The sequence below is a fragment of the Colobus angolensis genome, unplaced genomic scaffold (genome assembly GCF_000951035.1).
Source record: "Colobus angolensis palliatus isolate OR3802 unplaced genomic scaffold, Cang.pa_1.0 Scaffold5, whole genome shotgun sequence".
NCBI classification, from domain to species: Eukaryota; Metazoa; Chordata; class Mammalia; order Primates; family Cercopithecidae; genus Colobus; species Colobus angolensis.
The window spans coordinates 17,954,020-17,970,492 of record NW_012118487.1 but is presented as its reverse complement, the minus strand read 5'-3'; positions in this window follow the sequence as shown (position 1 = coordinate 17,970,492).

The following is a 16,473-nucleotide window of genomic DNA, read 5'->3' as shown; positions in this document are numbered from 1 at the left end:
AGGAGTTTGAGACCAGCCTGGCCAACATGGTGAAACCCCGTCTCTACTAAAAATGCAAAAATTAGCCAGGTGTGGTGGCACACACCTGTAATCCCAGCTACTTGGGAGGCTGATGTGGGGGAATTGCTTGAATCCGGGAGGCAGAGGCTGCAGTGAGCTGAGATTGTGCTACTGCACTCCAGCCTGGGGGACAGAGTGAGACTTCCTCAAAACAAAACAAAACAAAAACAAAAACGAACAAAAATACCTGTGACTGGGTGATTTATGAAGAGAAGAGATTTAATTGGCTTATGGTTCTGCAGGCTGTACAGGAAGTATGGTGCTGGCATCTGCTCAGCTTCTGGGGAGGCCTCAGGAAGCTTACAGTTGTGGCAGAAGGTGAAAGGGGAGCAGGGATGTCACATGACCAGGGCAGGCGTGAGAGAAACAGAAAGAGTGTGTGTGTCGGGTGGGTGCCACACACTTTTAGATGACCAGATCTTGTATAAACTCAAGAACTCACTTATCACCAAGGCCCAAGTCATTCATGAGGGATCCGCCCCCATGATGCAGACACTTCCCACCGGGCTCCATCTCCAACACTGGAGATTACAATTCATGAGATCTGGGTCAAGAAAAATATCCAAACTATATCACCCACCATACTAGTGGTATTGAAACTAATGGTATAGCGGTTTAATTGCTTGCATGAAGGCACATCGGCAGCTTATTGGCTGAGCTGGGACTCAAAACTAAGTCTGACTCCACTATACTTCACTGGTTCTGCCATGGCAAAGAACAGACAGGGATGTGAGGTTTACTTAATCGTGTGACTTCATGGTACTGGTGAGGACACGGGGACCAGAAGAAACTGCAACTTGTCTGAAATCACACAACTGCTTAGTGGCAGAGCTGGAGTCACAGTTGGCTGTCCCTTGACCATGAAGCCTCATTTTAGAAATTTTGCTATTTTTTTCCCTCTTCTCTGTTCCTAAAATTTGCTTTTAAGACTGCTGATGAACAAAGGAAATTCACATCTTATAAGTACTATTTACATAATCAGTATCCTAGAGGTGAGGTAATAGCTTAGGGACTATATGATCACAAGTCTGTTGAATGTGTTTAGGTTAGACTGTGATGAGGCGTGCAGACCGGCTGAAATAGCACTTCACTCTAAAGGATATTTTGATTAGATAGAGCAGCTTGTTTCTGGCCTGAATTAATAGGTGATAGAAATATATTAGCAGAAGGTAATAGTAGGTGATTAAAAGATTTAAATAGTAAATTCAGTTCTTTGAATTCTCCCTGGGATGAAGCCTCTGCATCCTATTTCATAATATTTCATAATACTTACCTATAAAGAAGAGTCTTGCTTTTAAAGCAGATCCAGAAAAATGAGTATAGCCTGTTTAAAATACAGATGCCCTATCTATAAGTGATTTTGTTTTCTGACATCTAATGCTATTGGCAAAAATTATAAACTTTTAAATTTTTTTTAGAAAGATGGGGTCTCACTCAAGCTAGAGTACAGTGGCATGATCATAGATCATTGTAGCCACGAACTTCTGGGCTCCAGCGATCTTCCCACCTCAGTCTCCAGAGTAGCTGGAACTACAAGCATGTGCCACCATGTCCAGATAAATTTAAAAAACAATTTTGTTGAGACAGATCTCTCTGTGTTGCCCAGGCTGATCTTGAACTCTGGGCCTCAAGTAATCCTCCTGCCTCAGCCTGCCAAAGTACTGGGATTACAAGCATATGTCAGTAAACTTATAATTATAAATTTCATACCTCAGTGGTCAGTGAAAGCAGTTTTCAATCAGTTAATAACATTGTGGCTAATATTTACCACCTGTTGTAAGTATGGCTTAACATGTTTAAGCGTTAACAATTACTAATAATAGTTTGTTGGTAGTCTACATTTCTGTTGAAGGCATAGTTCTCTTTGGAAGTTACCTTCTATGTGAGGAAACTCCGATTATTACAAAACTCTTAGCTTCTCTCCACCTTTATCACTTGCTTCTCTCCAGTGAGGAAGAAAGATTCAATCCGTTCGGTGAGTTGGGCGCCTGTAACCTGGCTTCTTCCTCAGGGGAGAGAGCCGCCCACGGATAGCAAACATTTTCCTCAGCTTTTCCATGGGGTCAGGACGGGTCTGAGGTTTGTGACTGGTTAGGTGCCTCATTCTAGGGTTTGCTGTCAGGAAGTGGATGTACCTGCAGGAATAATCTATGTCCTTCAACCGAGGCTTCATCAGTACCACATGGAATAATTTGGCTCTCCATCAGCTGCCTTTTTTTTGTCTTGTTTCTCAGTTGGTTCAGACCTCAGCGGGGAGGGGAGGGCCTCAGTTATCAGAACACCTCACAGACCCAATCTGCTCTGAGCCACTGGGCTGAGTCTTGAGGCGTTAATAAGAAGCACAGTTTGTGAGATAAGCATCATATGGAGATTGAGGTTTGTGGCTTGGAGGGGACTTTTAGCTCTGGGGATTCTGTACTTGGTGCAAATCACGTTAGAGTTTTACCAAGGTGGGTCACTTTGTCCACAGGCTGGGGGCTGTTTTCATAAGAGTGGTTGTGTTTCTCTAGGGGCAGAAGTGCAGGCGCCAGGGTCTCAGCTGAGGCTCAGACCTTCCACAAATCTGCAGGGATTTGAGAGCAGACTGCTGCAGGTGTGGGTTTTATTCTGAGCAGGCAAGGCTGAAGCAAGTGCTTGATTATAGGGAAGAGTCTTCCCTTACGGTCTTTAGCTGTCAGGGAGTGGAGTAATATTTACTGTTTTCAAACTGCAATGCAGTTGATTTTTGCACAAGCTGAAGAGCACTAAGTGAGATTTTTGCCTTTAACCAACAGCATCAGATCTAGGTAAGCACTGTGGGTTTCCTGCCCCAATTTCTGTTTTTTTGTTCTGTCTTCTTTTCTTCTGCCTTCCCAGCCAAGAAAGGGACAGACTGATCTTGAGTTCTTATGGCTTGTTTATATATAAAAAAAAAAAGCCAGGCACACATACAAAAATCTATTGTCTGATTCCATTTACATGATGTTCAAATCCCAGGCAAAACCAATTTATGGTGATAGATACCAGAATATTTGGTATCTTTAAGGAGTTATCAACTGAATGGGGGTTCCAGGGAGAATTTAGGGGTGTTGGAAATGTTCTCTGTCTTGATTTAGGTATTGTTTGCTCATGTATATATGTACATACAAATTAACTGAAGTGTGTACTTAAAAGTTATACACCTTATTGTAACCTTAAAGTATTTATCCAGACGTAGATGAACACGGATGACTTCTCTAAGCCAGCAATTTAGCAGCTTTCTTCCAGTCTGCAGTGCTTGCTCTAATGGCCCCTGAGTCCCATAGGCTACTCAGCCCACTAGGGGAGAGGCTGTGTCAGATTCTGTAAGACACACTCTACTGGTTTCGAGTTTGCCTTTAAAGTTTGTATTTATTGATATCTGATGCCTTCCTGGTCCCCCCTGATGTTCTGGATACTCACCAGGTGTAAGTGGTGTAAGAGACTCCCCCCAGGTCTAGGGTGATGGCTGCTATGAATAAAACTTGGTACTGTCTGCTCCCACTGCCCCACCCCCAGCAAACTCAGAAGGTGCCAAGAGACTAAAGAATGACTCAGACAAGCCCAGCTTGACGAGTAGATGAGTTTATTAGGACGTGCATACAGGGCACTCCTTGACAGCAGCAGGATGGCTCCAGAGTTCCACACCACCTCCCGTCTCTAAACTGCTTTTTTTTTTTTCTTGAGATGGGTTTCTCTCTTGTTGCCCAGGCTGGAGTGCAATGGTGTGATCTCAGCTCACTGCAACCTCTGCCTCCTGGGTTCAAGCGATTCTCCTGCCTTAGCCTCCCAAGTAGCTTGGATTAGATATGTGCCACCACACCTGGCTAATTTTGTATTTTTAGTAGAGATGGGATTTCACCATGTTGGCCAGGCTGGTCTTGAACTCCTGATCTCAAGTGATCCACCTGCCTCAGCCTCCCAAAGTGCTGGGATTATGGGTGTGAGCCACCACACCTGGCCTCTAAACTACTTTTAAGTTAATTTTCTGGCTCTTTAGTTACTGTATTTGAGCGCTCAGGCTGTTTTCCTTGGTAGGTTCTCAGATACTCTCTGGGATGTTTGAGTTCTCAGGGACATCTGCTCCTTGGCTGGGCACCATGGCCTTGGCTCACTGGAGTAAACCTTTAGGGTTCAGGCAGCAGACACACACCCTTGAGTAGCCTGGTTGGAGACCCACTATTAATGGCCCTGACATGATCTTGGGTGTTTCCCACACAACCCGGTGAATCAAAGGTTAGTTCTCTAGATGTCCCAAACTCTAGCAGATTCAGTCCTCTGACCAGCTGGATGTCTGTCCTGCACAAGGTGTAACATCTATGTGCCGTATTTCAAATTCCTGCACACATACCACAATCATCTCTTTTTCTGTAAAGAACAAGATAGTCTACACTTCGTGCTTTGTGAGTCATATGATCTCTGTCAACTAGTCAGCTTTGCATGAAAGCAGCTATCGACAATACATAAACAAATTGGTGTGACTGTGCTCCAAGAAAACTTAATTTACAAAACAGGTGGTCAGCCAGATTTAGTCTACAGGCTATAATTTGCCTGATCTAAACCATGTAATCATTCTGAAAAATTGACAGAGACAGGTTTATTCCATCTTTTTTTGCTTTGTTTTTGCCAACAGAGGGACTGAGACTTGGTAAGCTGAATGAGCTTCCCAGGTTATCTCTGGGTAGTGAGGGATTTCCAACCAGTGCTCAGATGAAATGTACTCATGCTGTTGACATGTAGGTTTAAGGTCTATGAGAATAAGTGTCATGTCTAATACTGCTTAGCATTCAACTTGAAGCACTCGAACTCTCAATTGAGCAATTTTGTATAACTTTCAGTCTTAAAACATCTTCCTATTCAGCCTCCCTCCCTCCCTCCTTTTCTTCCTTTTTTTTTTTTTTTTTTTGAGATGGAGTTTTTCTTTTGTCACCCAGGCTGGAGTGCAATGGTGCAATCTCAGCTCATTGCAACCTCCACCTCCCGGGTTCAAGAGATTCTCCTGCCTCAGCCTTGCAAGTAGCTGGGATTACAGGCATGCACCACAATGCCCGGCTAACTTTTGTATCTATTTAGTAGAGACAGGGTTTCATCATGTTGGCCAGGCTGGTCTCGAACTCCTGACCTCAGGTGATCCACCTGCCTCGGCCTCCCAAAGTGCTGGGAGGCCATCCGTCCAGCCAGGGTCTCACTCTATCACCCAGGCTGGAGTGGAGTGGCGCGATCTTGGCTCACTGCAGCCTCTGCTTCCAGGGTTCAAGCGATTCTGCTGCCTCAGCCTTCCAAGTAGCTGGGACTACAGGTGCACGCCACCATGCCTGGCTAATTTTCGTATTTTTTGTAGAGATGAGGTTTTGACAGGTTGCCCAGGTTGGTCTCCAACTCCTAAGCTCAGGCAGTCCATCTGCCTCGGCCTCCCAAAATGCTGGGATTACAGGCGTGAGCCACCGTGCCTGGCTTTCCTCACACACTTTCTATTGTCTGATTATCATCTCAGAAGGAAGCCTATTCGAAGGTATTTAAATTTTAAAAAAGGACAGCTAAAGAAGGCAACATCTATTTTCAGCAGAGCTAAATGCTACACAGATGAAGGAGATAACTTAGAAAAGCATCTCAGATCAAACCATATCAGTATCCTCACCTCGTTTATTAAGATGTGTGTGTGACTGTAGCCATATTAAGTGACACAAAAGACCTTGTTAATCAAATCACTCACCCATCCTTTTTGTGGTCACAAGGGAGTGCATCCAGGCCAAAGGAATAATACTTATTGCTAAATACTGTCCTATCAAAGGCTGAAAATATACATTTGCTTCCCCTGGGCTCTACTCAAGAGTAGTAATCATTCCACTGTTTATCAAAACACCATGTTGTACACCTTAGATATATAAGATAAAAAAGACAGGCCGGGCGCGGTGGCTCAAGCCTGTAATCCCAGCACTTTGGGAGGCCGAGACAGGCGGATCACGAGGTCAGGAGATCGAGACCATCCTAGCTAACACGGTGAAACCCCGTCTCTACTAAAAAATACAAAAAACTAGCCGGGCGAGGTGGTGGGCACCTGTAGTCCCAGCTACCCGGGAGGCTGAGGCAGGAGAATGGCGTGAACCTGGGAGGCGGAGCTTGCAGTGAGCTGAGGTCAGGCCACTGCACTCCAGCCCGGGCGACAGAGCGAGACTCCGTCTCAAAAAAAAAAAAAAAAAAAAAAAAAAAAAAAAAAGACATAGCACACATCTGCTTTACATTTATAATAAAGGGACCGACAGGCAATTTTTTTGTATTGTTACCCTCTTGCCTTTACTCAGATTTGATTGTTTAAACCAGAATCCACAAACGATGTCTGCCACATCATGCTGAATCCAGGGACTTTGTATGAAGAATCTGTAGTTACAGCTTCATTTCTTGAAATGCCCTTACCTTTCAGTGTCTGAAACATAACACAGATACTTAGGAAGAAGGATAGAGAAAATTATATTTTGTTCTATGAGTTATCTACTCTTCCTTCAGTGCAAAAAATATTTGAAGGGGAAATCATTTACTACTGTATTACTCTCCTATTTAGAAGAGATGCAGCTGGGCACAGTGGCTCACATCTGTAATCCCAGCACTTTGGGAGGCCAAGGCGGGTAGACCATTTAAGGTCAGGGGTTCGAGACCAGCCTGGCCAAATGGTGAAACCCTGCCTCTACTAAAATTACAAAAAAATTTAGCCAGTTATGGTGGCAGTTGCCTGTAGTCCCGGCTACTTGGGAGGCTGAGGCAGGAGAATTGCTTAAGCCCAGGAGATGGAGTTTGCAGTGAGCTGAGATCGCACCACTGCGTTGCAGTCTAGGCAACACAGCGAGACTCTGTCTCAAAAATAAATAAATAAAATTAAATAAAATAAGTAACGCCATTTTTTTCTCAGTGCAGTTAGGACATCACAGGGGCACTTGGGGACCTCTGTGGGAAAGTAAAGCATAGGGAACAGTGGTGAAAATCCATTTGCTTTCTTCCTGGTTTCACTTGGGGCCCCACAGCTTCCCCCTAGGGCCAGTTCTGCAAGATACAAGCGTTTCTTACTTGCATATTCTAAGAATATTTTGCTGGAAAAAAAATCACTTCTTCTCTGTTTTCATCCGAACAATTCCCTATCCAAGAGATCCTCCTCATGTAAAAATCTGATCAGGTCAATCAGGCCAATCAGCTCCCTTGAAATTCTTCTGGTATTCCTTACTGTCTAGAGGACAGGTATACAGTCCTCAGCTTGGAACACAGTCCTTTTATTTTATTTTATTTTATTATTTTCGGGATAGAGTCCTGTTGTATAGCCCAGTCTGGAGTACAGTGGCATGATCTCCGCTCACTGCAACCTCCCTCTCCTGTGTTCAAGCAATTCTCCTGCCTCAGCCTCCCAAGTAGCAGGGATTACAGGTGCCCACCACCATGTCCAACTAATTTTTGTATTTTTTGTAAAGGCAGAGTTTCACCATGTTGGTTAGGCTGGTCTCGAACTCCTGACCTGAGGTGATCTGCCCGCCTTGGCTTCCCAAAGTGCTGGGATTACAGGCGTGAGCCACCGTGCCCGGCCACATAGTCCTTTTGTGACCTGGCTCTCCTCTACTTTGTAAAATGTTCCATTTCCACATACATCCTAGACTCCAGTCATTCCAAATGGACTCTGACTCTAGGTGCCAGGCTATTCCTGGTCTCAATGCCTTGCATAGCTGCACATTCTCCCTAGAATAATTCTCTGATATTCTCCCTAAATAAGTGCCCATGTTAGCTCAAGCATCACTGTCTTTGGGAAGGCCGTTTGACCTTCTCAGCTAGAGACTGGCATTTTCTCACCCCATATAAGGATGGATACCAAAGGATACATTTTCCCTGGGCCTCAGCCTCCCGTACTAGACCTTGTACCCTAACAAGTTCTATTCATTTTTGTATCTTTAGTGCCCGGCACAGTGTAGAATTTAATAACATGTGCTAGAAATAATGGGTAACTGTTTTATAAAGAAGAAAACTTCAGATTTCTAACATTCTGTTTTATAATATTCATATTAAAACAGAAGTTTTTAGAAGGAAGAGGCCCTCATTCATCTTTGTATTTATTGTGCTAACATAGTGCCTGGTAGTAACACTTAATAAATGTTTGGGGAATGAATAGGGGAGTGAGTAGATAAATGGATGATGTGGTATAACCATCCAGTGTGTGCCCAGGGCCCAGGCTCCATTCATCACTATCTACCACAGAAAGTCTCGAGGTAGCTGGAAGCAATGCCAAAGACTCAGAGCTCCTCTCTCTTTGGATGAATGGCTAAGAGATGACAGAGGGAGCCATAGTCACTGCTAAAGAATCTAAAGTCAGAGCTGGCCTGGGGTTAGCCTAGTAGAACATGCACTTATTAAGTCCTAAGTTCATTTGTTTATTTGTTTAACACATATTTATTGGGCCACAATTCCTAACTGGAAATTCTTTTGGCCCAATACATTTCAGAATTCAGATTTTCTTCCGATTTTAGAGTGGTAATACAGCACATAGTATGTAAAGCTATACTAGGGCAGAGACCCCTAGCATACTTAGGCATACCTAGGTGTCTAGGGCCACACCGTGGGGACAAAGCACATTAATATTTCTGCAGAAAAGTGTATTTATATCTGCACTACATTGTGGAATAAGTAAAAACTATAAATAGGCTTATGACAGTTCAGGTTAGGTTTTGCCTTCAAATGACTTAAGGTGAGATGAGGTTTTTCTGCCAGTTGTGTTGCAGAAAACTTTCTTTATTCAGAACTTTTTGGGTTTTGGAATTGTGGATGAGGAATTATAGAACTGTAACAATGATTCTCTGCAAGAATTCCTCTTTTAGAAGAAATTTGGGAAAGTATCCAACAAATATTAACTCTATCAGTAATTCTCAAAATGGTTTGGTTGAAAAAAAGTCATCTCAAACCTAACGACTTTATTAAAACCTAAAGACAAATGAATTTAAATGTACTTTCATTAAAAAAAAATGAACCTTGATATTACATTATTATTTTTAACGCATGGCAAAGTAGAGCTAATAAGAGGGATAAAGGGCTTCTCATTCTAAAACGGCTGTTTCTTGCAATCTTTACTATGGGGAAAAAAGTGGTGAAGGGGGGGCAGCAATAAGAGAACAAAAGGAAGTAGATAAAATTAGCACTGTAGGTTCGAGGGCCTGCTACTTAAATTTATACTGTACCAGCAAATGCTGCAGAATTGTTACTTTTTCCGGTCATTTAACACTGGACATTCCTTTATCTGTGCAGGATGCATTTATTTACAGCCCTGAAGGGGTGGCCTGCCCCTCCACACGTGTGGGTGCTTCTCACTAGGTGGAACGAGAGACTTGAGAAAAGAAACAAAGACACAGAGACAAAGTATAGAGAAAGAAAAGCGGGACCCAGGGGACCAGTGCTGTGCTTACAGAGGACCCACACTGGCAACGGTCTCTGAGTTCCCTCAGTATTTATTGCCAAAAAGATAAGGGAGTAAATCAGCAGTAAGGCATACAGATACACGGAGATGTTCCATTTTCCCAGGGACAGGCAGGAGACAGATGTTTTTCTTTTACTGAGATTTAAGAGAATGGTACTGACCTTCAACCACAAGCAGGCTTAGAGCATTTGCCTAACAAAGCACATTCCTTACAGCCCAAAATCCTTTCAACCTTAATTAACACAGCGATGTTTCCAGCAAGGACAAGATTGGGGGTAGAGTCACAGATTAACAGCATCTCAAATACAGAGCCAAATGGAGTTTCTTAAACTTACTTCTATCTATAATAACACAGTAACAGGCTGACCTCTCTTTTCCCCACACAGCCCGCCCCTTTACCCTCCCTCCAAAAAAAAGTAGATTCAGAACCAACTGCCCTGGGTAAAGGTGGAGAACAGTACTCTCCCAGTAAAGTTTAAACCTCATGGCCACTGTCAAGATGGTGTCTAGAGTTTTATCAGTAGGTGAAATCCTTGTTAGAAACTGTTAAGAAAAATACTTGAAAAATACATAATGCTTCCCTTAGTTGTTCTGGTTCCTAAACATCTTTAAACTGATCATTTCTAGTCTCCAAGAGTCCTGGTTTTTGAGGGGAAATTAAGATTCTATTAGATTGATGCAAAATTTTCTGTATGAATTACTTAATATGGAATTACCTTTGCATCAACCTAATAGAATCAATTTCTATATTAGGTTGGTACAAGAGTAATTCCATATTAAGTAACTCATATAGAACATTAATTTTTATATTAGGTTGGCATTACAATGGCAAAACCATAATTACTTTCGCACCAACCTAATATAGGTGAGCTACTTTTGTGAGGAGTTTTATCAGACCCTGCCAAGGTGTCCTGGTAAAAGTTTCCCAGGGAAGACCTTGCAATACCATGTGTGAATCTGTGTACCCACAGGGCTTGGGATTATGTGACAATCTGAATGGTGCAGAGCTCATAGGTCCCAGCAGTCTCCCATTGTTTCCTCTGTCCTTAGGCACCCCACCCTGCCATGCCTGCCCTAGCTGGCTCACTTCTTTCTGTGGGCCTCAGCTTCCTTCTGCTTTGAATCTCAGCTTCGCTCAACACTGGGTCACTAACACAGAGATCTTCAGGGTTGGCTGGGAGAATACCTTGTATCTTTTAGTGAGACAACATTTTCCTCCTTGCATGACCCTCATAGAACTGTCAACCTCTCTCCTTGTTTATGTTCCTGTGGGGTTAACCCTGACTAGAAAAGTGAAGGACATTCTTCCATCACGTGTAGAGAGAACATCGGGGACGAGAGATGCTACATTCTTTGTTTAAATATTCAGACAGACAAAGCGCAATATGTAATTTTCCCCTTTCAGGGCTCCCACTGTGTCTGTATTTACTTGGTGGTACTGAGATGAATTTTAGGAGAAAGAAAAATGTCAGCTGTGTTCATAATGTTGTGGCAAAGAGGTGCGTGCAGAGAGAGAACTTTTACAATTTCAGCTTTATCTTCAAGGAAAGGATGAAGGACTTTGCCCTCGTATAAAGGGATTTTAGGGGTCAAAGTAGGTCAAAGATTGACTTTCACAGGGCTGGAGATCTTGACAGAACTAAAGACACTCATTTCTGTGTGACTCTGGCCCCTCATGACGACATGTCTCTAAGGAGGCCCAGCAGAAAGCCTCATTTCATTGGAAACTAGCTCATGCTCACCAAGCTCTTTTCATAGAAGACATCCGTTATTATCAAACATTCATTAAACTCTGAATGCTGAAGCTCTCAGGGCTTTCGCAAGCAGAGACTAGAAAAAAACCTTGTGGGAGTGATGATAGCAGTGCGGTTATCATTTATTGAACACATGCAAATTCCAGGTACTGATCTAAGTATCTTACATGGATTCCTTCATGTCATCCTCACAACGACTCTGTAAGATGGGGACTATAAATATGTCCCTTGACAGATGGGGCCACTGAGCCCTAGAGGAGGTCAGTGGCTTGGCCAAGGCCACGTGGTAGCTCAGTAGTGGCTGGCTGGTAGTGGGGTCCCACGTGCACCCCTGTCATGCGTGTGCTGGAAGGGAGATCTGACCCACAGCCTTTCACATGATCAGGTATAAGCTGAAGACAGAAGAAAGAGGGCATCGGTGGTGGCAGCTGTAAGAGAAGACTTTGGTCTTTTGACACATTGTGCTAGGAGGACAGCCTCAGTGTTCTTAGTCTGTGTAAGCAACTGTCTCACAATAAAAATAGGCAGATCAGTGATAATCGAGATTTCAAATAACCCTAAAGAGCGGAAAGAAATGGAAAGATGACTCTTTCTCTAGGTGTTGTCAGTCCCTGCAGGCTGAGTTACCTGTTTTTGAGAAAGAACAGAAAACCAAGTCTAGGGTGGGGCCTGGAGCCTGCCACATACACTCTGACCTTGTTTTCTCTCAATGTCTGAACAAGTCTGGGAACATAAATACTTGAGCAAGAAAAACAGGCCTTGAGTGGAGGACAGGCAGCGGCAAGTGAAGGAGGGGAAGCAGAGGTGAGAACTGAGGCCCTCGCAGGAAGGAGACCCAGCGACTCCAAACCCTTCTTTCTGATATATACAGTGATCCTTTTCCATCTTATGTAAAGTACTATGATCCTGAAGACTCAGTCCCTTCTTTCCGATAAGAATGCTGCCCCTAAGCTCTTTCCGAATGGAAACTCTGCCCTAGACAGGGGTTGAGGAACTTCTGGGGAAACTGAGGAGACTCAGTAGAACTGATTCTTTGAAGACAGCTGGTGTACCTGTGCTGGAGACTCTTCTATGGCCAGAGAGTGAACGAAGGCTAGAGCCTTCCTTCAATGGTGGGGAGGAAATCAAGCTATTGTCCTGATTCTGCTAAGGAAAGAATAGCACAAGAAAATCAGTCCCTAGGTTTCCATTTTTTTCCGAGTTTTACGTGTTTCACAAATGCAGTGTATTCAGGCATTTCTTCTATAATTTTTATAATTTGAGACTGAAATCCTCTTTTGAGCAGGAGTCAATATATAGCTGATAGGCAACTTACCTGTTGTATATTTCCTATCAGGAAGTCAACATCATTTTGTGACAGACAATAGAGCCATCACCAGCCAGCATTACAGTTGCTTGTGACAGAGTTGAAAGTGCATAAATTTTGGCCTCAGTAGCCTTGGGCTTGAACCCTGGTTCTATTTACTACTTCCGTGTCTTCAGTCAGCTTTCCAAATCTCTCAGAGACTCACTTTCCTCACTTGTTAAATGGACATAAAATCTACCTTGAGCAATTGTGATAAGGATGAAATGAGATAAATAGAAGTGCCAACATATTCAATAAAAACTACGTATCCTTATCTATGTGTAGATCTCTGACACAAGCAGTATTTATATAAGGATTGGAAGCTTGAAACTAGAGCTGGCAAAAGGAAACATGTGTTATGTACATTTGAAAAATCACTTATATTTGATGGAGAATGCATTGTACATCATTCTTCAAGCCGATTTACCTTGCTAATTACCTGTCACTCTGCCCAATATTGGAATTAGCTTGTCATTCTCAGCAATCTCTGATGGCCTGTTTGGTAGGCGTGAGAGCCCAGAAGCTTTCTGAGTCATTTGGGAATAAATGAGTTCAGGGACTTCAGCTACCGTGAGAATGACCTCCTTTCCCCTCAAATTGATTATCTGTAAAAAAGAAATCCTTTGGAAACCTTTTTCCTTAAGTGTTCATTGCTTACTTTTAGTCTTTCTCCCACTTCTCATGCACTCTGTCATCTTAGCAGCACCAAAATAAGTCTTTTCCCCCTGACCGCTTGCAAATTGCAAAGATATGAATGTGTCCCCTAATGTTATATAGTGTATTGTATCTCTGCCATAGACACCAGGAGTTTCAGCTTGCTCAGATTTCACTTTATCTCTTCCATAACATCCAAGAGAAAAATGAAACTGTGGCAGAGTGTTCTCATCGATCAAGCAGGCTTTTGCTTCTTGGCAGTGTGACCTCTGATCTCAGTTATATGACCCTCAGTCTTCAGATCATCCTTATCCTAACCAAACTAATATACCTTCAATGCTTTAGATATTGAAAGGCATAATGTTTGTTTTCTGTAACTGGAAAAAATACAAGTTACGTAATGCCCTTTAATCTTAGTAATCAGCAAACATACAAATAAAACTTGGAACATTGCCTTTACAAACCATCGCTTGCTTTCTGCCTTGTCATGCTGGGTTTATAAACCCTGGACTTGAGACACGCTGAAAATCACAGTAATTACCATAGAAGTAGCTCCCCCTCATCACTGGGTTGTTAAGCAGGTGCACCCCGCATGTATTGGTTATAACTGTAGCCTATGTTGAACAAGCCATTTACTTTGACAAAAGTCAAAGTTGTATCTGTTATACCATCTTAGCAAGCCAACAAATGCCTTGTGTGGATGTGAGTAGAGAGTTACCACCACCCTGTGTGATAACATAGCTTAAGATGGGGGGAGCTGAGGGAAGCTGTGCTGTCATGTTTTTTAACCAGATACTGGAATCCTTTCTCAGCCATTGTCCTTAGCAGAGCTGTGTGCAGAAAGTCATAAGCCCTTCCATCAATTGATTCACCGATTAGAGATTCTTTTCTTGATATCTTTAAATTTGATAAAAATGATTTTATATTATATTAAATATGTATCAATTGAAAACATTTAAAATAAATACATTACCTATTTTCAAAATAAATACTATTTAAATATATCTAAATTATTTAAATAGGTATTAATAAAAACTATTTTAAATAAATATTATTGTAAATTAAAATTGGGGGTGAGGGGCCTGAAAAAATGTATCCCGCTTCTCAGACAAACTTTGGAAACAATAGGGAAATATAACAAAAGAGTAAGGCAAATGGGAGTTCCAAATATCAACTGATACCGGAGAATGTAGCCTATGTCCATGAAAAGCAGGTTTGATGGAGTACTGAATCCCATGATGATCAGACCAAACCACCCAGTCCTGAGCCTAACCCTATAAAATTTCCCACAAAGAGGAACAGAACACAAGGCAAGCTCTCTGAAGTCAGGCTGGAGCTGGGAGGGTGGAGACGTGGGTTGTGCCGGGGCTGTGCCTGACTGTCTGGTCCTTCCACACCAGCAGAAGGGGCCAGGAGTGTTTCCCCTAGGCACCTCCCTCTGCTCTCCATTTACAGAGAAGTCTCAGAACTGGAGAAAAATTCACCTCTATCCCTCCTCAGTGGTTAACTCTTTTAGGTAAGATTTAGATTAATGGCAGTTAAATTGTTACCTTTTGAACTTCTACATTTTCCCAGTTAAAATATTCCTATAGTGTTGGAATACAGAATGAGTATTGTGAAAGCGAATAGAATCTCAGGACCCCAAACTCACTATGCCAAAGGGAAAGTTAAGCTTAGGAACTGAGTCACACACTCTGCCTTCCTTTTGTTCCCAAACAGGTAACTGTGATTTTACAACCCTGTGTCATAGCTTCATATAAGCCAGGTTCCCACAATGTGGGAAGGCCACATATCTCCCCAGATGGCCTCCCTCACAAACTGCCCACAAGGAAATTCCTTGTGAGCCCCTAAATTTCAGGATACACATCCCCCCTATAAACTAGCCCTAAAACCAAGTTCTATTGGATCTTGGTTCACCAGAACCTGACAATGTCAATTACCAACTTATCTTCACAGGTATAGGACAAGATCAGAAATCATCCCTCCACCCAACCTGAGACAAATGCACATGTTTACTTTTCCTTGTGTAAAATGTAGATTTACTGAGCAGAAGACAAAGTACAATTGACTTTTTCTTCTACCCTCTCTTTCCACATGTAAAATGTACATTTACCGAGGCTAACCAGAGACTCACAAGAATTTGCCTCACTGCCTACCCTTCCTCTCTTTTTCCCCTCCTGCTTACTCTTTCCCTTTTAAATGTTGAAGTTTCCAAAACCACCTTTGGAAAAAGCACAGGTCACAGAGGCTCCTGTGACTTGTGTTTCTCCCGGGCACACCCTCAAACTTTGGCTAAATAAACCTCTATTGAGTGTCTCAGCCATTGATATGGTTGGGATCTGTGTCCCCACCAAATCTCATTCTCTACAGTAATCCCCACTGTTGGAAGTGAGGCCTGGTGGGAGGTAATTGGATCATAGGGTGGATCCTTCGTGAATGGTTAAGCCCCATACCTGTGGTGCTGTTCCTGTGATAGAGTTCTTGTGAGATCTGGTTGTTTAAAAGTGTTTAGCATCTCCCCACCCCTTCTTCCTCCTTCTCTGACCTTGTGAAGTGCCTCGCTCCCCATTTGCCTTCCACCTTGATTGGAAATTTCCTGAGGCCTCCCCAGAAGCAGAAGCCACTATGCTTCCTGCACAGCCTGCAGAACCATGAATGAATTAAACCTGTTTTTTCTTATAAATTACCCCTTCTCAGGTATTTCTCTACAGTAGTGCAAGAATGGACTGATACAGTCACTTTTTGGTTAACAATATGATGTAGGAAGACAGTACCACTGTATTTCTACTATCTTACAGAATGCTGTTGAATTCTGTTCTATATAATGTTCTATATAATGCTCCTAAGGGAAGAATAGAATTTGTGTCCTCTTATATTTCACTGAGCAGTGGTTTGTACTTCTTGAAGAGGTCCTTCATATCCCTTGTAAGTTGGATTCCTGGGTATTTTATTCTCTTTGAAGCAATTGTGAATGGGAGTTCATTCATGATTTGGCTCTCTGTTTGTCTGTTACTGGTGTATAAGAATGCTTGTGATTTTTGCACACTGATTTTGTATCCTGGGACTTTGCTCAAGTTGCTTATCAGCTTAAGGAGATTTGGGGCTGAGACGATGGGGTTTTCTAAATATACAATCATGTCATCTGCAAACAGAGACAATTTGACTTTCTTTTCCTAACTGAATACCCTTTATTTCTTTCTGGGTATTCAGTTAGGAAAACTGCC